The 25867-nt window shown below is 36.4% G+C and overlaps 1 long non-coding RNA gene across 1 annotated transcript in view; it reads right to left on the reverse strand.

The window, feature by feature from the left end:
* Window positions 1-672: 672 nt before the first annotated feature.
* LOC138705697 (uncharacterized) overlaps window positions 673-25867 on the reverse strand; it is a 280299-nt gene continuing 255104 nt past the window's right edge. The window contains exon 3 of the long non-coding RNA XR_011333733.1: window positions 673-775. This is a non-coding gene — a long non-coding RNA (uncharacterized lncRNA). The remainder of the gene's footprint in view (window positions 776-25867) is intronic.

Consider the following 25867-nt stretch of genomic DNA (forward strand, 5'->3'; position numbering starts at 1 on the left):
TTCTATCCTTTTGTCACGTCTAAAGAAGAAAACAAAATGGAGGAGGAACACAGAAAAACGAACAGAAGAAATGAAGAAAATCAGAAGAAGAACGTAAAACGAAGATAAATGAAGGGAAAGATACCAACAACAAATAATCAAAGGGAATAAAGAAATGCATGAGTAATTATAAAGAGTAAGAGAAAAGATACAAAAAGTAATAGATAAAGAACTAAAATAATGTCTGAGAAGGAGCGGACTGAGGTAGAAAAATGAAACAAAATGGGTAGAAGAAGGCTATGGATTTAAGGCCGAAAGGTAAAAAATGTAGAAGACTCTAAAAACAAAACATATCATGAATTCATGAGACTCGTCTACTTTGCGAAAAATGAAGTAAAATATTATGAGGAACGTTTCAGTACCGATAATGAATAAGTTTAAGAATAATTTAATTTTCAAGTAGCTAAATTAATACCAAAATGATACACATAATTTCGACTTTTCCTGCTCTTTAATATTGAGTTTATTTTTAATTCCTTCGACACGTTTAGAACTTCATCTACATACAATTGAGTTCTGGCTTTGAGCTTTAATAACTTGGAGCGGGAAGTCCCGATGTTCCTACATTTATAATTTAACCTCCACTGCCTTTTGTATGGAGGAATTTGCAACAAATCAAGGAGGCGGTGCCTACCTTCACCATGGCGAACCAGAGCCACCTCCGCTTGCCAAATTCATCCAAAAGTCAAGGTTCAAAGCAGGCCATGCACCGGTCCGTTTCCACGACTCTCAGCCACTGAAAAAGAAGAAAGTCGCTGCATTAGTCTGATCGCAAACTATAAGAATATAAAAAATGAGACAAGCAAGGAAAATACTGCGATATTAACGCTGTTTGAGCGACAGAAGGAAAGTTCGGATCTCATACAAGAGAAAAAGTGACCAAATTATCATTTTCTTCTTGTGCCTTCAAGATTAGTCCCCAAGAGTGAATAAACCCATCTTTTTCTGAGACTTCTTGGCTCTCTTTTCTCTTGCAGTTTAAAATTTAGAGTTATTTTTGGTAGTCTGTCCTCTAAGCGTTCTTATCGTTTATAATGTTGGTTCTTCTGATCTTGTATTTAACTTAAATCTGTTTAGTTCTTTGGAAATACTTCTTAGTTCGTCCAGTAGTATAAATCTTGCCACAGAACGAAAAAAACTCTTCACCGTCAATTCAATTGTTTGTTTATCATGTCTACTGACAGCCCATGTTTCTCCGTTATAAATGAGCACGAAGACATCCATTACTTCATAGAGATTCAGAAGCGATCTACCATTATATTATATTATATTATATTATATTATATTATATTATACTTACTTAGTGGCTTTTAAGGAATCCGGAGGTTAATTGCCGCCCTCACATAAGCCCGCCATTGGTCCCTATCCTGAGCAACATTAATCCAGTCTATACCATCACATCCCACCTCCTTCAAATCCATTTTAATACAGTATTATCTTCCCATCTCCGTCTCTGCTTCCCCAAAGGTCTTTTTTCCTCCGACCTCCCAACTCTATATGCATTTCTGGATTCGCTCATACGTGCTACATGCCCTGCCCATCTCAAACGTCTGGATTTAATGTTCCTAATTATGTCAGGTGAAGAATACAATGCGTGCAGTTCTGTGTTGTGTAACTTTCTCCATTCTCCTGTAACTTCATCCCTCTTAGCCCCAAATATTTTCCTAAGCACCTTATTCTCAAACACCCTTAACCTATGTTCTTCTCTCAAAGTGAGAGTCCAAGTTTCACAACCATAAAGAACAACCGGTAATATAATTGTTTTATAAATTCTAATTTTAAATTTTTTGACAGCAGACTGGATGATAAAAGCTTCTCAACCGAATAATAACAGGCATTTCCATATTTATTCTGTGTTTAATTTCCTCCCGAGTATCATTTATATTTGTTACTGTTGCTCCCAAGTATTTGAATTTTTCCACCTCTTCAAAAGACAAATTTCCAATTTTTATATTTCCATTTCGTACAATATTCTCGTCACGAGACATACTCATATACTTTATCTTTTCGGGATTTACGTCCAAACCTATCTCTTTACTTGCTTCAAGTAAAATTCCCGTGTTTTCCCTAATCGTTTGTGGATTTTCTCCTAATATATTCACGTCATCCGCGTAGACAAGCAGCTGATGTAACCCGTTCAATTCCAAACCCTCTCTGTTATTATATTATATTATATTATATTATATATTTGTATATTATACAGAGTTTAAACTAATACGTGGAACACCTTTGTGAAATGGATAGAGGAACTAAAAACAAGCAGAAATTAATATTCATGTACATACAGGGTGTACCAGAAGTGCATGCATTAAGTTTAATGGTTTGTGGAAGAGACCGAAACAAACATTGTCAAACAACATATGTTCGGCGATGCGTCATTAATCTCTATGCAGCAGGAGATTATTAATATAATATCAGATGGTAATTATAAATGTAGTCTACATGTTATAATGTTATTTAACTACTAATTTCAAGTACAAACGATATTCCGAGAAGAAGAGATGGAAATTGTGATTTTATAATATTTAGTGTGAAGCTATGGTGAAAATAAATTCAAACACTAAAAAGAAATCTCTAGCACAAGTATATTTCTGGAACAATTCTGGCAATATTAATCTGGGTACCAGCTTTACTGGTGGCGTTTGTTATCAAAAGAGAATAATAAAATTACATTGTGTTACTTTTTTATTTTTCAGGTGGTTTATGGTCTACGATCCACATGTAACAAACCATCAAGTTATAATTTGTAGATTAAAAAACTGCTGTTTGGTTGTGTATAGGAATACGCCACCGCACCACCCTTGAATACGCCCACGACTGTTATCAAACGCAATGGGACGGAGTTTCAAAAAGTGGCAATGAAATTTTTAGAAATAGAACTTAATTTCGACTGATGAATATACATGAGTTGCCTGTAATGGAAATTAAACTGGTCGATAATGGAACCACTACCCTGCGAACCGATAAAGCACCTCATGAGTTCGGGGATTAAAAATGCAGATAACCATTATCTTTAAACGCATCACAGAATCCTTCCCATACTGTCATGCGACTGAACCAAGAATTAAACAGCTATGGGTTGCCGTGGTTACAAATGAACTTTTTAGACCTGACACTCCCCGTATACTACCCAACCATTCTCTTCGTGGAATGGCAGCGTATTGTATTATAGTCGCGACGCTGTTATTCCCGGCGTGACTCCTCCTCTTTGCTTATGTCTTAGGAAGTGAAGGTTCTATAAAGTCTAGGTATAGTCCGGGTCAGCTTACTTCATACCCTAAGGGTGAAACCTAACTATTTTTCCCCCATTACTACATATGCTAGTGGATTGTGGTGATTTTCTAGTTTGCACGTTGAATTTTCTTTTGCCAACGTTTCTAATTTCGATACTGACAAATATTACAAATGGTAGTGATTTTATAACTGGTATGTTGGCAGCTGAGACAGACATCGACAATATTTGTCGGTACTGGAGTTCCATGAAATTGAAATTGTACTAGATTTCTGAGCCTGTTACTGGAAGCCATTGGTCCCTATCCTGAGCAAGATTAATCCATTCTCTATCATCATATCCCACCTCTCTGGAATCCATTTTAATATTATCTTCCCATCTACGTCTCGGCCTCCCTAAAGGTCTTTTTCCCTCAGCCTCCCAACTAACACTCTATATGCATTTCTGGATTCGTCCATACGTGCTACATGCCCTGCCCATCTCAAACGTCTGGATTTAATGTTCCTAATTATGTCAGGTGAAGAATACAATGCGTGCAGTTCTGTGTTGTGTAACTTTCTCCATTCTCCTGTAACTCATCCCTCTTAGCCCCAAATATTTTCCTAAGCACTTTATTCTCAAACACCCTTAACCTATGTTCCTCTCTCAAAGTGAGAGTCCAAGTTTCACAACCATACAGAACAACCGGTAATATAACTGTTTTATAAATTCTAACTTTCAGATTTTTTGACAGCAGACTGGATTATAAAAGCTTCTCAACCGAATAATAACAGGCATTTCCATATGTATTCTGTGTTTAATTTTCTCCCGAGTATCATTTATATTTGTTACTGTTGCTGCAAGATATTTGAACTTCTCCACCTCTTCAAAAGATAAATTTCCAATTTTAATATTTCCATTTCGTACAATATTCTGGTCACGAGACATAATCATATACTTTGTCTTTTCGGGATTTACTTCCAAACCTATCTCTTTACTTGCATTCCGTAAAATTCCCGTGTTTTCTCTAATCGTTTGTGGATTTTCTCCTAACATATTCACGTCATCCGCATAGACAAGCAGCTGATGTAACCCGTTCAATTCCAAACCCTCTCTGTTATCCTGGACTTTCCTAATGGCATACTCTAGAGCAAAGTTAAAAAATAAAGGTGATAGTGCATCTCCTTGCTTTAGCCCACAGTGAATTGGAAACGCATCTGACAGAAACTGACCTATACGAACTCCGCTGTACGTTTCACTGAGACACATTTTAATTAATCGAACTAAAATAAATTTTACACACTGCAAATAAACACCGAGAAAAAATTTTCACGCTGTAGAGATTAAAAAAATTTGAAGATGACGGCAAGTGTTAGTAGTTGAGTTATCACGAGCCGATGCTGGGTTTTGACCCTCGGGTTGGGAGGTTCATGCATAGCCTTGGAGGAGGTTCCAAATTTTGTGTAGCCGGGGAAGCTCACGATCTGCTCCACCCACGACTGGCGAGAACAATAAAAAGGGAACAATACTAATGAGGGTTTTAATTGCTTGCCGATTTATGGGGCCCGCGGGTCACGCTCGCCAGACGACGTGACTCCGTTTCGTGACTAGGAGCCGATCAGCAAGCCAATAACAGCCGTTCCTCTCTGTCACCGGGCAACGAGATGGTCGCCAATCACGACGCTAACTAGATCGGTTGTTAGCTGCCCCTGTGATTTATGTTACCGGATACACACTTCTATATTGTGCCACGTCAGACGGTAACGAGACAACACCGACAAGACTTTTATAAGGTATAATGCGACAGGCAAATTCTTAATTAAAACTTACTTATACCAGTTTCTCGAACACTGAGATAATATCCATTCGGTTACTATTTATTTGTTAAAGTTATCAATCTGTTAAATCTTTTGCCGTGTTTCTTGAATATCGCAGCCTCTAACTTTCGATTTGTTAACTACAGATTGGTTGATCAAGTTTCACAAATATCCGCTAGATGCCACGACAGTCTAATTTACATTTTATGCATTTATTATTGATTTTTATTGATTTATTATTACTATTTCTTTGTTTGTCCATAAAAGAGTTAAAACCATAGGACTTTCCAAAGCAAAAAGAAGGAAGCACAATGATTAAAATAGATAAAAATACAATAAATTAGCACTAATGTAAACCCACACGTATTTCATCTAAATTGTAGGGACAGAGGTTTGTTAAAATTCTTTTTTTTTTGTATCTTTCAAAATATCTTAAGTCATTCGTATTTTTAATTTCAAGAGGCAAACCATCATATATTTTAAAACCATAGACCATAATACGTTTTGTTGAAACTTGTCAATCGATGTGCTGGAATATTAAAATTTTCCTTACGAGTGTTGCAATAATAAAAATCACTATTTCGATTTCTGTTATCGCGCTTTCAATTTCTTACAACTCTTCGAAACCGACATCAAACACTTCTTTCTATCCCTCATCATAGAACGTCTTTATACTCATCTTCCTATACTGTAGAAATACCTCGCCTCTGGAATTCGTTACCTAATGACGTCAGGGACTGCCGGACTTTATCACAATTCGAAATTAAATTGGAAAATTTTGTCTTAGTTAATGGTTTTTTTAGGTATTGCTAGAAGTATTGATTTGTGTTTTTTTTTTCTTTTTTTTAATCTAGATTAAAATTGCAAGTTTCTTGTTTATGTTAGTTAATTAGTTAAGATTCAATTAATTATGATACTTAATCACTCATTTAAAGTTTGTGTGACTGCAACCTGTGTATATTTTTGTGTGGCTTCACCAGCGAATAGGGATTATAAAGAATGGACACTGAGCGAATTTTCCTGTGTTTTGTTTTTCTGTGCGCCAGCGGATAGTTCCACTTTCAAGCGCTAGAGGTAGCGTAATCGAGCATACGCTAACATAATAATTGAGAATAGAGTTGAGACACAGGATCCAAACATCGCCTACCTCATTGCATAATCCAGTAACGCTTTGCTTCAAATAAATTCAAGTTAACAGCTTTTCCTTATTTCTCAGTGACAAACTAGTTGTAATAATAATATTTTATATTTCAGATATCATAAATTATATTATAAAATAATATAATACATGATAAAATTAAGCATCAAATTCGTTTAATATTTTTATAATATAATATAATATAGGTATATAGTTTTACTTCTCCTGAGAGTTTTGTTTTTCCATTTTCAGCGCTATCAAATCATTACATATTTTAATTGTTGTTGGGGTCAACGTCTGAACTCTCATTATAAAGGAACTCTAGAGTCTAGACATTACAGTTAATGAAGGATTTATTATTTTATGGATCCAATTTATTTTATTTGAGTACATAATGTACCTAGATGTATTAATTATATGTGTTATATTTCCGCTGTGTCGACTGCTAGCTGGTGTGATGTCAGCGCCAACTCTAGGGAGAAAGCAGAATCTGACGCTCTAGCTGGCTTGAAGGCCATTGAAATCGGTCCGGCTACATCAAAGCTACCGACGCGAAGTGTCCATTCTTTATAATCCCTATTCGCTGGCTTCACTTTGTTTATAGTGTTTTCTCTCTCTCTCTCTCTTTATTTCTTGTGTAGCTTTACTTTGTAAGTGTACTTTTTTTGTTTATTTCTATTATTTTATTTGTATTTCTGGTGTTGTGGAAGAGAAGGCCTGATGGCCTTAACTACACCAGAATAAATAAATAAATAAAAGTAAATAATAAAATAAAAATAAATAATAAAATAAAAATGGTTCTTATTAGAATGTATTAATTCCATAAGTTTAAAAATATATAAAGCATAAACTGTTAAAATATTAAAACTCTTAAAATATTCCCTACATGATGTACGATTATCAACACCTGCCATGCATCTCACAACATGTTTCTGAGAAATGAAAACATCACTCATCTTCGATCTTGACACCCAGAAGCTTGTGCCATATTATGATAATCTCGATTCTACTTCGGCGTAGCCTAATAGAAGGACTGAATGGTTGTATGACACAAACAAGATCTCAAATTTCTAATTTGGTAACAGACAACATTCATTTTCTGAATTAGGTGTGAACAGTGTAATTTCCAATTCAAATGATTATAATAATTATTATAATTATAAGAAACAGAGAAATCTCCTTTTCCAGACACCAAGTAGGTCTATACAGGGTGAATCGTAAGCAGTGTTATTAAATTCAAAGGTTTATTCTTTGACATATTTCACACAAGAAAGTTTAATATAACTTTGCACATTTTTGCTTCCTTTTCGAGGAAAAAAATTCTTTGTATGAAACATTACATAGCTTGTTTACGGAAAGCCATTGATTTAATTCCCAATACGAACAGTCAGTTTAAGAGAGCAGTGTATTATGATAATAAATGATTGAAAGAATTTTAGTTTTGTCCTTTGAAATAGCATAAATTTGATCCGAAAAAATACGTAACATTTTAAAATCCCTTTGCAGAACGAAAAGTTGGATTTGTTCGGATCAAATTTCTGCACATTTAAAGAACAAAACTAAAATTCTTTTAATCAGTTATAATCATAATACACTGCTTTTTTAACCCTCGACATTTACCTGGGATCTTTTCTGACCCTGTACAATATTTTATTGTTAATATCTACATGCATGTACTCCGAAACGTTCCAGAAAACCTAGATAGGCCTATACTATCCTTGGTCATTTTAGTTTCCTTTACAATTAAAATTATTATTCCATAATCATTTTTTTCATGTTTATTGCTTGGATTCGTGGATGTCCCCAGGTATAGAACACGTCTGTAGTTTCTAGTTAGAATTATTTCACCGTGATAGTGTTTTGTTGTAAGCAAAGTGAACATGTACTTTGAAAAGTGAACAAATGAAACAAATACAGCATAAACTGCCCTGTAGGCTATGGGTAAAATGTTGTAGATTCAAGTGTAATATTTTTATTTGTAAAATTAGCTTCTTGTTCATTTTACTGCAGCAGGAGATGAGACTAAATTAATAAAGTAATTGTCTAAACATAATTAACACTTAATGTAATAACACTTTCTTTTTGTGTCATATTTCAAGGAAAATGATTGAGTTCTCTGATAACTGAAAAAATAAAAACACAGTTACGGAATAAATAATCTGCCATTAAACTAATTAGGTATAATTAGTTGTTAGGTGCAATAAAAGCTTTCAATTTGCTTATACTATCTGCATATCAAATACAAAAAGCTATAAAATAACTTAATTATTAACAACAAAATATATTCCTGGGGTAAAAAGACCACAGATAAGCAGTATGAAATTTTAGAACAGTTCAGTTGCGAGAGTTAAATTGACTGGACATATTGGAAATTAATTCAATGGCTTTCCCAAAACACGCAATGAAATATTTCATATAAAAGAATTTTCATCTCGAATAGGAAGCAAAAACGAAGAACATTATTTTAAACATTTTTGTTTTAAATCTCTCAAAGAATTACCCCCCCCCCCAATTATTGGCATTACTTACGGTTCAATAGACACTCTTGTCCTAATATGAACATCATTATACCTTCAGTATTAGGATTTAGGATATTATTGGGAACATGAGGTATGAACAAGTATAAGCACACTTACCAAGAAATATACCATCAAAATCCTTAGCTTCAATGTGGCTGTGATATGGGAACTATTGAAGATTGTGCTATCATGAACAGATCCCTTGGAATCGTGCAGCAAAATCTCTAACTTTCAAGGAATAACTACAGATAAATTGAACATGAATGCCCGGTTTCTCGAACATCAGATATCGATTATGTAACGCTTTCGAATAGATAACTGAGGTTTTTGCGTTTCTCGAACGTGAGATAGCCCTAACGGTTCGACAAGTCGTCTGCTAACTTATAGATCTGTCATCTAGGAGTTATCCATTCTGTAACTTGCGATCACAAGAGCATGATGAACATTCTGAAACGGTCTGATGTCCAATCCTATACATATGTTATTACGAAACATTACAACTGTAGCTATGTTGTTTAAACGTTGAAATACGATAATAATAATAATAATAATAATAATAATAATAATAATAATAATAATAATGCATTAAAACAGAAATACTATTACGAAGACAAGTTTTTGAGCAACATGCAATTAATAATTAACTGGTATACTGTTTAGAAACACATGCAAATAACCCTCAATTCTGTTACTACAAGTATTATTTATCCGTCTGCATGTGAGTAATGGCAAGCTTGTATTGTTTCCTGTCATATCAAATTCCAAGTGAATAGCATGACTTTTTAAAAATAGGCTATATTAGAATTCCCCATGGAGTGTCACATTCTTGATTTTATCATATCAACATTTCCATGGCAATCGAAATGCAGTTTTAGTCTTACAAAATTCTTCCATTTTTTTCGATTATAGACTTACACGTCAAGAGAAAATATGTATAACGGCGGAACGCCGAAACCTTTGGGACATCCGGTACAACTTGTAAACGTGTGAAGAAAGTTTTTTGCTGAAGAGCAATATCTATAAGCAATCTTATCGAACAATTTGAGAAGGAAAACATTACTGCCTCCTTCAAGGAGAGACATCAATAATCGAAGATGTTGGATAGTAGCTAATAATTTAGTACTGATTCAGCGGATACTTTTATGATTAAGTGAGAGAGAAGACAAAGTTCAAGAACGGTACGAGAAAGGAGTGAGTTGCGATGGCTGTGTTCCGTAACAATAGGAAGTTTGTTGAGCAAGGGGAAAGAAGGTCGGAAACAAAAAAAACACTTCTGCGATACTTAACGATCGTATATAAGCTAAAATACTTTTTAATAATGCCAAGTTAGATTAATGTTATTTGCTAAGAGTCCTTGTAACTTAGCTTATATGTATCAATTTATTTGTTGACTGGAAATAGCAATGACCAATCATTTTTGGATGTGCATTGGCTATCTCATACCGTCGGTGCAATGTTCAGCCACCCAACCACCCACCTATCCTCCCATCCACACATCAAACCATCTATCTGTCCATCTATTCATCCACCAATCCATCCATTAACGCGTCCTTCCATCCACCCATCCATCCGTCCGTCCAATCATCCGTCCGTCCATCCATCCGTCCACTCATCCGTCCGTCCATCCATCCATCCGTCCGTTCGTCTGTCCACCCATCCGTTCATCCATCCATCCATCCGTCCGTTCGTCCGTCCTCCATCCATCCGTTCGTCCGTCCATCCATCCAGCCAGCCATCCATCCATCCAGCCAGCCATCCATCCATCCGTCCATCCATCCATCCGTCCATCCATCCACCCGTTCGTCCATCCATCCATCCATCCATCCATCCATCATCCATCCATCCATCCAGCCGTCTATTCATCCATCTATCCACTTGTCCGTCCATCCATCCATCCATCCATCCAGCCGTCTATTCATCCATCTATCCACTTGTCCATCTTTCCGTCCATCCATCCACCCATACAGCTGGTTATTCATCCATCTATCCACTTGTCCATCCATCCATCCATCCATCCATCCAGCCGTCTATTCATCCAACTATCCACTTGTCCATCTTTCCATCCATCCATCCATCCATCCATCCATCCAGCCGTCTATTCATCCATCTATCCACTTGTCCATCTTTCCGACCATCCATCCATCCAGCCGTCTATTCATCCCTCTATCAACTTGTCCCTCTTTCCATCCATCCATCCCTCTATCAACTTGTCCATCTTTCCATCCATCCATCCATCCATCCGTCTATTCATCCATCTATCCACTTGTCCATCCATCCATCCATCCATCCACCCACCCATCCATCCATCCACCCACCCACCCATCCATCCATCCATCCATCCATCCATCCATCCATCCATCCATCCATCCAGTCATCAGTTAGATCGCTAAACAGGTTCTTTCACCAATCCAATTATAGAAATACAATGTGGAAATCAAAATATTGTACACAGGGATTTAACATGGGAAATAAATTATTTGTAATACTGTCATCCCTATGATTCAGGAATATTTTATAAAGGAAAATGTAAAGAGACTAAAAATACATTGGAAAATACTAACGACTACTTCATTTTCTTAATAAAGTCAGAGGGATTCAGTACAGGATAGGGACCGATGGCGGGCTTATGTGGGGGCGGCAATGAACCTGCGGGTTTCTTAAAAGCCATTTGTAAGTAAGAAAGTAAGTAGGTAAGTAAGTAATATTGCTATTTTTCTCTAACAGTAAATATAAAAACAAATCTGTTATTGTAGTGTGACTCATTTTTTTTTCTTAAGGGGAAATTCCACTGAAAATCATGAAAATTAAAAAAAATATATATTGACTATATCGCTTCTTTAGAATGTATTTTTCATACCCCAAATGTAATTAGTTCAATCCTGGCTAAAAATGCTATTTTTTTAATGAAGGATGTAAGGGGCGTGGCATTTGAAGAGCTGTCAAAATTATTTTTCATAACATATCACATTTTTATAAATTTCTGAATACAAATCTAGTAACTTTTTGTTCTAAAGTTGGCTCCCTGAAGTTAATAGATGAAGGTAGCGGAGGAGAATTTTAATAGGTGTGTGTTACATAAATATTCATTTTACTCTCAAATCTACTTTCCCTTCAGTTTATTTATGTAAGAAATGCTGTTAATTTATTTTATTTTTTAAAATAATTTATACAAAAAAATAACATTTTCAAAACTTCAAAATAAATTTTCAAAGTGAATAAATAAAATATTTCATAAAATTAATCCATAGCAATGTTTCTCAATGTCTTGTGAATGTAACCAATCCATCATATTATGATAACGCAGGATACCTGCAAGGAAATATCGTAATATGTTCTTCGGTATATCATAATAATATGATATGCGTAAGTAATCACTTAGTGATTCAAGACGGCGCTCATCCCGCCGGATCCCGGCCACTTAGTCACTCGTAATGAGTGCACCTCTGTACATAGTGTGTTGGACATTGTGCCACTGTCACATATTCTGTGACAATGTACATGAGGATAGGCCACCAAAGAGAAAACTGAGAGGTATAATTTAAACTGAGGGGATTCGATCCGGCATCGGAACTGGAATCCGGTTTGGCTTAGTGGATAAAGCGTCAGCACGTAGAACTGAAAATCCGGGTTCGAGTCCCGGTGCCGGAGAGAATTTTTCTCTGTTCTATCCATCCTTCATCAAAAAAAGGATGCTTAAAAATTGAGATCTACTAAAAACTTGGATTTGAAAGTATTTCTAAAAAAAATAGAAAAAAAAATCAGAAACATTATTATTAGTATATTATTTTGTTTTATTGAGGAATTACTTGTCAATAAGTTTATTACGCACAATATATTTAACTTTATTTCAATCGGTAATTATGTATGGAATTATAGGGTGGGGTAGCTCATTTAAATCCAATTTTAATCCACTTTATTTATTACAGAAGAAAATAATTAAAATATGTCTTCATAAACCTATTGATTTTCCATCTCAAAATTTGTTTTTAGACTTTAATGTACTTAACGTAAGACAAAGTCATTATATTGTATTAATAAAATTCATACATAAAAATGGAAATAGTTTTGAATTGTATTCGCATAGTTATGAAACAAAAGGTATGAATTCTTTAAGATTGTTTGAACCAAAATGCAACACTGCTACAGTATTTAATCATAGTAGTAATTTAGGCCCAAGAATATATAAAAAATTCATATTTAAATATCCTAATCGTGTCAATTCTAATAGTTCTAGTATTAAATTTAAAAAGTTATGTATGGATTTTATAAAAATTGAAAAATTGTAAATTTAAATTTATATACTATAATTGCATAGTAGACATAAGACAAATTGCATTGTATAATTATTAATTTAAATTCAAGAATCCGTCCCTGAGCACGAGTTCTACTCTTTCAGGGGCGAGCTAAAGTTTTCCTGTATATATTATATTTTATGTTACAATTATTAGCAAAATAAATAAATAAATAAATAAATAAATAAATAAATAAATAAATAAATAAATAAATAAATTTGGGAGTTCAAAATTTGAATTTTGTTAGCCCTTTACATAGTAAACATGCGTTCAAAATTTGGTTGAAAAATGATTAGCAAAAAGTTGTCATTTTTAGTAGAGCGTCCCCTTAAGAAATATACAACTCATAACTTCCACAGTGTGTAATATGAATGTGTACACATTTAATTACGTACATGACTAATTCATTCATTTCATTACTTTTCTGCCCTAGGGCAGGTCTTTCACTGCAAACCCAACATTCTCCAATCTTTCTTATTTTCTGCCTTCCTCTTAGTCTTCGTATATGATGCATAATTATATCTTAATGTATGTACCATCTGATATCTTGGCTACCTAAGATTATTGCATTTTTAGAAACATGGCGCTTATCTCGTAACATTAACTTAGCACAATGTCTGATCTCAACATCACAGGACATTACAACGAACACAGGAAGACACCCACGCTCTAGACAGAATATGAAAACCAAATTATGCATCATTTAACGTCTTATTGTTGATCTTTGGGGGCATAGTTGTGGAATATCAACTCTACCGTAGCGAAATATAAGTTTGCATTGGACAGACAGACAGACAGACTTACAGTTGTTGGTCTCATAACTCTTTTTGAATGACAGCTGACTCATGGGCTCGTATCCTAGCAACGGCAGCGTCTGTCAGGCTAGATTTAGCTTTGTGACTTGTGAATGCGTGCCTCAAGGAACAACAAGGCGATCCCGGTCGTTCACCAGACAGTGTGTCACGCAAAGCAGGATGCGGGTTTACAAACTGTGGTCCGCAGAATACTCTCTACTCTAATATGACTAAGATTTCGGAATTTGTTTTGTATACTTCACTAACACAAACAAATGAATAACACGCAATGTAACGTCAACACAATCACTCCTAAATCTAAATACTTCATTAACACAATCAGAAAAATAACTCGCAAATAAAGTCAACGTAACCACGCCTAAATCTAAACAGTTCACTAACACAATGAGAAGAATAACACACAATCTAACGTCAACACAGCGATTCCTAAATTTAAACACTTCACTAACATAATGAGAAGAATAACACGCAATCAAACGTCAACACAACCACTCCCAAACCTAAACACTTCACTAACATAATCAGAAGAATAACACGCAATCAAACGTCAATTCAACCACTCCCAAATCTAAACACTTCACTAACATATCAGAAGAATAACACGCACTCAAACGTCAATTCAACCACTCCCAAATCTGAATACTTCATTAACATAATCAGAAGAATAACACGCAATCAAACGTCAATTCAACCACTCCCAAATCTGAATACTTCACTAACATAATTAGAAGATTAATACGCAATCAAACGTCAATTCAACCACTCCCAAATCTAAACACTTCACTAACATAATCAGAAGAATAACACGCAATCAAACGTCAATTCAACCACTCCCAAATCTAAACACTTCACTAACATAATCAGAAGAATAACACGCAATCAAACGTCAATTCAATCACTCCCAAATCTGAATACTTCACTAACATAATCAGAAGAATAACACGCAATCAAACGTCAATTCAACCACTCCCAAATCTAAACACTTCACTAACATAATCAGAAGAATAAAACGCAATCAAACGTCAATTCAACCACTCCCAAATCTGAATACTTCACTAACATAATTAGAAGAATAACACATAATCTAACGTCAACACAGTCACTCCCAAATCTAAATACTTCATTAACATAATCAGAAGAATAACATGCAATATAACGTCAACACAACCACTCCTAGAGAGAGACTGAACTGGACTGCAGAGCGTGCGGGAGATGGATTGCCGCGTGTTGCACGGCCTTCTTGCCGGTCGCGCGTCGTGTGGTCGACATACATTATGCATATCTTGCATCACGATTTCTTTATCTATCCACTCATCATAATCTGTATACCCGGTCACGACACGATACTCCATTGTCAATCCCTCCCCACAGAACTTCTGCATATTCTTCGCCTTTTACAATAGATACTGTCCTTTCTTGCAATTCATTACCTACAGATGTCAGGGGCTGCCCGGCCTTAAACGTTTTCAAATCCAAAGTGAAACATCTTATTTTAGAACGCATATTGTCCAAGGATATATATTACAATTCACAATTGTAACTATTATCCGTTACTCAGGAGAAGACAAGCGGAAAGAATGTGACCTTCTTGACTATCGCTGCTGATTATTATAAACATCGCTCAGATAAGCATCCAGTAGCCAGGTTATTACTCGTGCAGGAAACATGAGTAACAATGCGTATGGAAATTGAACAGAAGGAGACCTAATATTTCCGCTTACTGATGTACAAATATTTTACGTGTTGTCGTACGTTATCTGTTCACATCCCTTCCTCCTCAGTCCGTTCTCGTCTTCTCCTGGGTCACCGACAGTAGTTTAGAAACTAATCATGTAATTTAATTTGTCATCTAGTTTAAGTAGGTATTTAAGTTTGATAATTCTCTGACTTATGCATATTTTTTCTGTTCAGATTTTGTCTTAGGTATACTTTAACTTTCTGATGTACTAACATTATATTATAATATATTTTCTTTTTATCCTCTGGTTGAGTGGAAGAGAACGCCTCGCGGCCTTAACTGTCATTATTATTATTATTATTATTATTATTATTATTATTATTATTATTATTATTATTATTATTATTATTATTAATGTTTTTGTAATGAATTGTCTTGTGCTGAACTGTTATTGGCCCCTGGCTGTTACACAGCATATTAAATATACAGGCCGAGTCACTTAAAACTTGCGCCGCAAATATTTCTGAAATAAAAGGTGATGTGCGGTTTTCACAGAGATGAATTATAGACAAGGCCTCGTATTTGTAGCCCATACACAGATTTTAATAATCATGAGAAAGTGTACTTTTTTACACAACATACATTTTTTAAATGGAACAATGCCTATTGACATGAAAAAATAAAAATAGAGTAAATTAGAATGTCAATGGTTTTTTTGCAGGATTCTAGCTCAAACAGTTTACAAGAAATTGTATTTTGAAAACTGTGAACACCAACAGTTGTCTGTCCCATATGGTAGCACAAACTAAAGAAAAACAAAAGTGAATACACAAATTCTCTGTGGATTCTGACAAAGAAAGATAAAATTAACAATCAAAAGTTTTGTTCAAAATGACCACCACCAGCTTGAATAAATATACCAATGAACCAACAAGATTACAACGAAGAGCTAAACACAATCAAATACATAGCACAAGAAAACGGATACAATTCTAACATAATAGACAACATAATACTTAAGACAAAACATAATCACAAAAAACATAAGAAACAAAACAAACACAAGAACACAAAAAATACATCACACTAACATACGAAAACAAAAACACACACAAAATTGCAACCTCATTCAAGAAATTAAATTACAACATCGCATACAGAACAAATAACACCCTACAAAAACATCTCAACACACAAACAAACAAATACAACCACACAGGCGTATACAAACTCAAATGTAACATCTGCAACAACTTCTACATAGGACAAACAGGCAGATCGTTTCAAACACGTTACAAATAACACATCACAGCCATAAAAAATTACAAAACACCTCCACATATGCAGAACACATCACAAATGCTAACCACGCCCACAGAGACATCAACACAGACATGGAAATACTACACATCCAACCAAAAAGCCAGAAACTCAACACACTAGAACAATATGAAATATACAGACACACAAAAACACACCCCAACGAAATTCTCAACACACAACTCAACTTCAAAACACACACACTCTTTGACTCTACACTATACCACAGGAACACACCCTCACAGGAAACAGAACAAGTTGCGCCAAAACCAACAACGACCAGTTCTGAAGATGACCCATAAATAGGTCGAAACATGTAAACGAGGTATGTTGAAGTTTAACACAGGAAAGGCTTACCATACGTATTCCGAAGTGATACAATGTTAAAAGTTGTGTAATCAAGATGTAAAATATATTATTATTATTATTATTATTATTATTATTATTATTATTATTATTATTATTATTACGTAAGCGAACGTTCCGTGTAAGTTTATTTGGCACATAAACCAATTCAAACATAAATCGAAACTGCTTTAAAATGGGTTATTTATTGAATTGGTTATTTTTTTTAATTCTCGACTGAAGTAAATAAGAAAAATAAAATGTCACATCATGGCATCAATATCACTCATCACTGATCATGTGAAGAGTGAGTGAATTTCACGAAAGATGAAATCAGTGTCTGAAGTTAGACTCGCCCGGTGCACAGTGATCGTGTGTAGGGGTTTGCGGGTTGAGTGACGAGCCGGCTGTCTCCATGACTGCTCTCCAATTTCAGGACATTGTAAATAATAACAATGACATCAATGAGGAGATAACTCGTCCTGAAGAATGGCTCCGGCATTTGTTTTAATATCTGTTCGTTTCATTTCCCGTTCGGGCCTCGCCATATTTCACCTCGTCGCCTAGCAACGAGTTTGAATTATACCGCGATGTGTTGCCAATCGCTCTCTCAGTCTTGTTCAAGTAATAATTTCCTTTCTGTCGGACAATTCATCTTTGACTCCCGACAGCTTCAGGTCCAAACTACACTGTTATAAGAGTATCGTGCATTCGCTTCAGTTTCAAGGAAGATAAAATCCCACGCGAAAGTTTTCATTAGGTTCATACGAGGAAAGGACGTCTTACAAGATACGAGTACAAACATAGTCTACTGTTCGCAAAAAGACTCATTATTCTTAAGGTTGTCTCAATGGTAAAATCCGCAATTTTAGACTAAAATATACGAGGCGCATCCAGAAAGTAAGTTTCCCGATTTTTTCCCCTTGAAAGTAAACGTAATTAGCCGTGTAAATTGCGCATGCGTATCAGATCTATGACGTATCAATCATATGCCAGCCGGACAGGTCCCGCCTGGTGCCAGTAGCGTGGCAGCAGTGGTCCGAAATGGAAGCTCTTATTCCTTCTCCCGCCGCCTGCGAGGTCCGGTCGGTGATAAAGTTCTTTAATGCACAAAGCATTGAGCCAATTGAAATTCATCGGCAGTTCTATCAGGTCTATGGGCCGAACATCATGAGTAAGCAGATGGTGCGTCGCTGGTGTAGGCAGTTTTCCGAAAGTCATCAAAGTGTCCATGATGAAGAGCGCAGTGGGCGACCGTCCCTCATCAATGATGATCGTGTTGAGCTGGTGCGGCAGTGCATCATGGAGAACTGTAGCTTCACGTTTACGGAGCTGAGCAGCCATTTTCCGCAGATATCGCGATCCTTGTTGCATGAGATTGTCACTAAGCACCTGCTGTTCAAAAAAGTGTGTGCCAGGTGGGTGCCGAAAAACCTGACACCCGAACACAAAATGCAACGTTTAGGAGCAGCACTGACATTTCTGCAACGGTATCACGATGACGGCGACGAGTTCCTCGACAGGATCGTCACGGGCGTTGAGACTTGGATTTCGCACTTCACCCCGGAAACCATGCAGTAGTCAATGCATTGGCGGCATAGTGGATCTCCGGTCAGGGCGAAATTCAAACAGACGCTGTCGGTACGGAAAGTGATGTGCACGGTGTTCTGGGACAGGAAGGGCATTCTGCTCATTGACTTCCTTCCAAGAGGTGAAACAGTGAACGCTGACCGTTACTGTGAAACACTGCGAAAATTGCGACGTGCCATTCAAAACAAGAGGCGTGGAATGCTTAGTGCAGGTGTTGTGCTCCTCCATGACAATGCTCGTCCACATACGGCTCGGCGCACAGCAGCTGTTTTGACGAAATTTGACTGGGAATTGTTTGATCATCCAACCTACAGTCCTGATCTTGCTCCCAGCGATTTTCACGTTTTCTTGGACCTCAAGAAATTCCTGTCCTCCGGTGAGCGTTTTGGCAACGACGAAGAGCTGAAGACGTCTGTCACACGCTGGTTCCATTCACAGATGGCAGAGTTCTACGACAGAGGGATACAAAAGTTGATCCCACGATACGACAAGTGTCACAATTCTGATGGTGGCTATGTTGAAAAATAGCTGAAACATTGCTGTACCTGTTGCCAATAAATGTTTTCCTGAAAGTGTGTGTTCTTTTAAAAAAAATAGGGAAACTTACTTTCTGGATGCGCCTCGTACAAAACATTTGTGCAACGTCAGGAAAAAATTGAATGGAGTTCTGCGCAATACTCTTATATGCGATCTAAAATGTTTGATGTTCTCTAGTCTATATCTCAAATTCACGATTTTGCAATTGAGTTCTTGTTCCAGAGAACGCCTCAATTACTAGTTTTGTTATATGTACAAGTTATTGTTTAGTCAACTGTCCGAAGACTGTTGGAACCCCATAAGTGACACCAATAAGGCATCACTCATGAGGCAGTCAAGCAAGGAGATAATGGAGTAGGATGGCCAGTTCCTTTCCCCCTGCATTGCATAACTTACGTCTCTGACTAGTAACATATTTCAGTAATCACACTTACAAATATATATATATATATATAAGTTATATATATATATGTATTGTATTGTTTTGAAGTCAGTGGACCAATGAGTAGCTTCGTTATATTAAATTAATTTATGTAGGTATTTATTTTGCATTTTTTAAGTCAGTGAATGAATGACTAGATTTGTTATGCTTGAAAATATAGACATATTTATTACTAGGCCTACATAAAAGAATTATTAAAATATTTTTAAGAAGAAAACCTGATCATCGAACTCATCATATATATACAGAATTTAATTTTTTTGAATATCAATCAAATTTATATGCATACTATTTTGAAATACTATCATAAATATCAAGCTAAATTCATATCATCCGATCATGGCCACAACACAAGAAGATACAATATTTCGCTCCCCCGTCACTGAACCAAAATGTAAGACTGAGGCACAGTTCTAATTACGGTCCAAGATTGTATAATGATTTTATAAAGGGGAATCCTAAACTAAAATTATTAAACAATACATTATTCAAAAGCGGAGTCCTTGAACTGTTTTTAAAATTATAATCATGTAAATTCTTACCCTTTATTTTTTGTCACTTTAACAATGTCTCACTTTTAACTTAGTATGTACAGTAACATTTGTTTATTTTTGTTTTTATTTCTTATTCTTTTTAAATTTTATGTTAATTACAGTTAACAGTTTAATCACAGTTGTGATTATGATGATGATGATGATTATTATTATTATTATTATTATTATCATCATTTTTATTATTTTTTTCTTCTATCCACTTTTCATTCTTAGTCATACACGACCTCAAGCATCTTGCTTTTTCGGGTGTGACCCAGTTACAATTGTATTTATACAACAATTTGTAATGCATTTGAATATGAGATTGGTAATTAATTTCTAATTTTGAAGAATATTCATATACAAGTATTACAATAGTAATGTAAAATCTTTGTTAATGTACAGTATGTAATTTTTGCTTCCAAGAACATTTTCTTTTTTTTTTAAGTAGTATTATGTTTTGTCTGTTAAGTTCCGCATGAAAATTCTGCACAATAATGTTACATTTATTACAAAAGGAAACTCTGTTTGTTCGCAACAAAAGGTCCTTAACCTGTCTGTATGGTGGCGAGCAGTGCTTCAGAAACTGATTGCGAATAATACTTGGTGCGCGCAGTTAACAGTTGCGAGTAGGGTGGTGAAAACTGAGCTGTATCTATTATACTTCATGGTTAATATTTTCAGATGAACTGACTTACATGTATATCTAATATAAATAAAATCTGCCGATTAATTTAGTAGAAATCAGTGTAGGTTACTCTAAGAGACAGCACGACCAAAAACCATTTCTTTTTCGGCTTGAGAGATGCTGAAAACGTGTATTTCCATGAAAATCTCGAAATCGATTATTTTTAATTGTCTTACTTACGAGAAAGAAAGAAAATACAGGGTGTCTAAAATAATATTACAAAATTGAACTATAACAGTTGGCAACTATTGAACACATACCTGGAACATTCAAATCAAGAAATTAAAATTATAATGAATGCTAAAGGGTCTGTGTTAAATAGAATACAGAATAACCGTTTGCACTGATTTTACCATCTGATGGAAATGGAAAGAAAGAAGTGGTCTATAAAAATAATATTATACCTGTTTGACTGCATCTTAAATAATCCACTTCTACAGCCAATATGTAGAGTTAAAATTGACAGAATATATTATGTAAGTAAAATAATAAAATTGTTTTATTTTATTTTATTTAAATTTCACCACCAACAGAAGCAAGCTTCCAATTATACTTACTTACAAATGGCTTTTAAGGAACCCGAAGGTTCATTGCCGCCTTCACATAAGCCCGCCAGCGGTCCCTATCCTGTGCAAGATTAATCCAGTCTCTATCATCATACCCCACCTCCCTCAAATCCATTTTAATATTATCCTCCCATCTACGTCTCGGCCTCCCTAAAGGTCTTTTTCCCTCCGGTCTCCCAACTAACACTCAATATGAATTTCTGGATTCGCCCATACGTGCTACATGCCCTGCCCATCTCAAACGTCTGGATTTAATGTTCCTAATTATGTCAGGTGAAGAATACAATGCGTGCAGTTCTGTGTTGTGTAACTTTCTCCATTCTCCTGTAACTTCATCCCGCTTAGCCCCAAATATTTTCCTAAGCACCTTATTCTCAAACACCCTTAACCTATGTTCCTCTCTCAGAGTGAGAGTCCAAGTTTCACAACCATACAGAACAACCGGTAATATAACTGTTTTATAAATTCTAACTTTCAGATTTTTGGACAGCAGACTGGATGATAAGAGCTTCTCAACCGAATAATAACACGCATTTCCCATATTTATTCTACGTTTAATTTCCTCCCGAGTGTCATTTATATTTGGCTTCCAATTATAGGTGGCTTATTATTGACACAATAATTGCTCAATGCTTGTCAAGTTATTGCAGTCTAATTTTGTAACCTTATTTTATAAACGCACTGTACATTGTAACACGTGCCCACATTCCCATTCCCCTATTAAAATGTCAATGTATAACTGTGTCTTTGCTTAAGGTCCCCTATTACGATGAAATATTATATACTCGTATTCGCCTCTAAGACTTTCCTTTCGAGTGGACAGAGCTATAATAATTGTAGGTCACGACTATAAAATTCTCTTAGTGCAACACTTTTTATCCACACACAGCATAAATAAAGACTTGAAAGCGAGAAAAAGGAGAAACATATGAACATCGGAGCCGAGTCTTGCCGTTGCTTGGCAACGTAGTATCCGAGCACAAATATATACATCTCTCTCTCTTTCTCTGTTCTTGCCGGAACGAAAATTTCCCTGCGTACAGAACGCATTTTCGAGGGCGATTTATTAACAAGGCAAAACTCTATCCGTCCGAACAACATTTCCATTTAGGGATTATAGAGCCGCCATAAAGTAGACGCTTTTAGCAGCTTCCCTGCCACGGACGCGGAAGGCTGCGCCGCGAAAAATTCTACGTGACTGCACTGAGACGCCAGAGAGAATTCCGAAGGCTCAGGAGATCCATGACTTTAATAAAAGAAACGACATTTCTCTATTTCACGTCCTTTCTAAACTACAGACGTTATTAAGAGACGATCAGATGACGGTACGTCGATTATACTGTAGAAGCACGGTAGAGCGGAAATTATTGTGGAAAACATTTTATTTTTATTGAAACCTGTTTCACAATAGCTTTGTTCGTTATACACCTCTCGGAAATTCTTGATATCGAGGATAGAAATCATGTCGATCTCGAATCTATTTGTCCCTCAACCAGAACATTGCTATCATTTACCTTCCTGACTTTAAATGACAGAAGTAGTATAGAAAATCATATATGTGACACAAAGGACCCTAAAAATAATATAGAATAAACGACCATAAATGCCAAGTTACGATCCACACTGTTTCGTGTGTAAATGTAACAAAAAATATATATATAATTTCAACCACCATTTTGTATCTTTGATTTCAAATAAACACACATTAAAAATTATGGTTTATTTAACGACACTCGCAACTGCAGAGGTTATATCAGCGTCGCCGGTGTGCCGGAATTTGATCCCGCAGTTCTTTTAAAATCCATGGCGCTGCAGCCCTGAAGGGCCAAGTCCGACCAGCCGGCTGCTGGCCTCATGTTCACATGCCGAAGCAGAGCTGGACGATCATCCAACCAGAATGGAAGTATCGTGTGGTTAGCACGATGATCCCCCCAGCCGTTATAGCTGGTTTGCTGAACCGGATTTTCGCTACCTAACGTAGCTCCCCAAGTGCATCACGATGCTGGGTGGGCACCGGTCCCATACACTGGCCGAAATTTCATGAGAAAATTTCTTCCCCCGTGAGGACTCGAACCAGCGCGCATTCCGTAACGCGAGTCCTAGGCAGGATGCCTTAGACCGCGACGCCACGGCGCGGGACAGTTCTTTTACATGCCAGTAAATCTACTGTCATGAGCCTGTCGCATTTAAACATACTTTAATGCCATCGACCTCGGCCGGGATCGAACCGACAACCTCGAGCATAGAAGGCCAGCGCTATAACAAATATGCTAATGAGGCCGACTAAACTAACATTAAGTTCTTACTAAAATTATATTTCTTGCCCATCATTTTGTGAATGTTGCTTTGTACTCCTATTATTCTGAATATAAGAAAAGTCCAACAATTTAAAAGAAATCGCTGTAAATTATCATCGTGTACCTTTCAATTGATATTTCTTCGTTTCTTCCTCTTTTAAAGGAATGAATGAATGAATGAATGAATGAAATGGGAAGAGGAACATTAAATGGTACGCGAAAACTCCGTCCTTGGAAGGGAGTTCAGGGCTGAGAAAAACTGAATATATGAGCTCCAAGCCTGTAGGCCACTTGTCTCACTCCGAGTTTCGCTGTTGTACTGAATGAGCTCTAGAGAATTTTGAAGGAGGAAGGAATGGACGTAACCTAATAGCTACCACGTAAAAGGGGAAGGAAGGGGAGAGAAGCATGATAGCAGCATCGGGAGAAGAAACGCCGGAAGATGTAAGTCTGCACATTGAAAGATATCTTATCCCTATTTCGAAGACATGTGTTTGGGGAAAATTCAAGAATTTTGCGAGGAGAAAGATGTAGGTTGGTGGCCTATTTATTTTAGGGCTCATCCCGACATTTGTTTAGTGGCTTAGGAAAGCCAAGGAAAACCATGAGCATGATGAGTTGTCTCAATTTAGGAGACTAGCCAATTGGCTCTTTAGCGAGACTACTTAAGTATGACTCGATATACGAAGAAGGCATTAGTTGGTAAGGATGGGTGTTATTGCCATTGTAATAGCCCGAGTTGAGAACAAGGTTATTTGAACAACGGTTGCGGTATTTAAGGGTGGGTTGAATTGAATTTTGGTAATTTCTAAACTATACAGGGTGTTTCAAAAATACGGGGCATAATTTCAGGTATGTATTTCTCACATGTAGACAATCAAAATAGTTCATTACAACACCTGTCCGGAAATGCTTCATTTCCGAGTTACGGCCTTCACAACATTGAAATTCACCGGAACGGTTTTTCTTTCCGTAGGTCGTTGTCATTACAGAAGATGTTCAAAATGTCCACCTCCTGCTTGAATACAGACCTCACATCGATGTCTCATTGACCTGCGAACACGATCCCAAACTCCAGGATTATTGCGTATGACCTCAGAACATGCCACAATTCGATTCCGAAGGGATTCCAAATCAGGCACCGGAGACGAATAAACCAATGATTTTAAATGGCCCCACAAATAGAAATCGAGAGGGTTCAGATCAGGTGAGCGTGGAGGCCAAGCAATTGGGCCACCTATACCTATCCATCGATCAGGAAACCTTCGATCCAAGTACCGGCGAGCCGTACGACTGAAGTGTGCAGGAGCGACATCATGCAAGAAGTGAATGTGTTGACGATTGATCAGTGGAGTGTCTTCTAAAACATGAGGTATGGTGTTTTCCAGGAAGTTTGTGTACGCCTGCCCCGTAAGTCTGTTTAGAAGTACATGGGGTCCAACTAATCTATCACCAATGATACCGGCCCACATGTTGGGGGAGAACCGCACTTGGTGATGAGATTTGGTGGGTTTGCATACGCCCATACATGCTGATTGTGGAAATTTGTTATGCCATCTCGTGTGAACTGTGCTTCATCTGTGAATAATACTAAGGCAGGAAAGTCCGGATTTACACCACACTGCTGCAAGAACCACTGACCGTCTCCTTTGACGGCAACGACCTGCGGAAAGAAAAACGTTCCGGTGAATTTCAATGTTGTGAAGGCCATAACTCGGAAATAAAGCATTTCCGGATACATGTTGTAATTAACTATTTTGATTGTCTACATGTGGGAAATACATACCTGAAATTATGCCCCGTATTTTTTAAACACTCTGTAGAAGATACATGAATTATTTTTTCCATACCAGTTCTGGGCATTATTTGGTACATACACGCAAATTTTCAAATCATATTACTTAATATTTTGATAGCTATATAGTTCTTATTTTGTGCTACAATTTCACAAATTAAAAAAAGTAATTCTCAAGGTAACTTATGACATGGTAAAACATAATTGGTATTTAGTTTACTCAAGATATAATTATGTTTTGAATT

The sequence above is a fragment of the Periplaneta americana genome, chromosome 9 (assembly GCF_040183065.1).
Source record: "Periplaneta americana isolate PAMFEO1 chromosome 9, P.americana_PAMFEO1_priV1, whole genome shotgun sequence".
NCBI lineage: Eukaryota > Metazoa > Arthropoda > Insecta > Blattodea > Blattidae > Periplaneta > Periplaneta americana.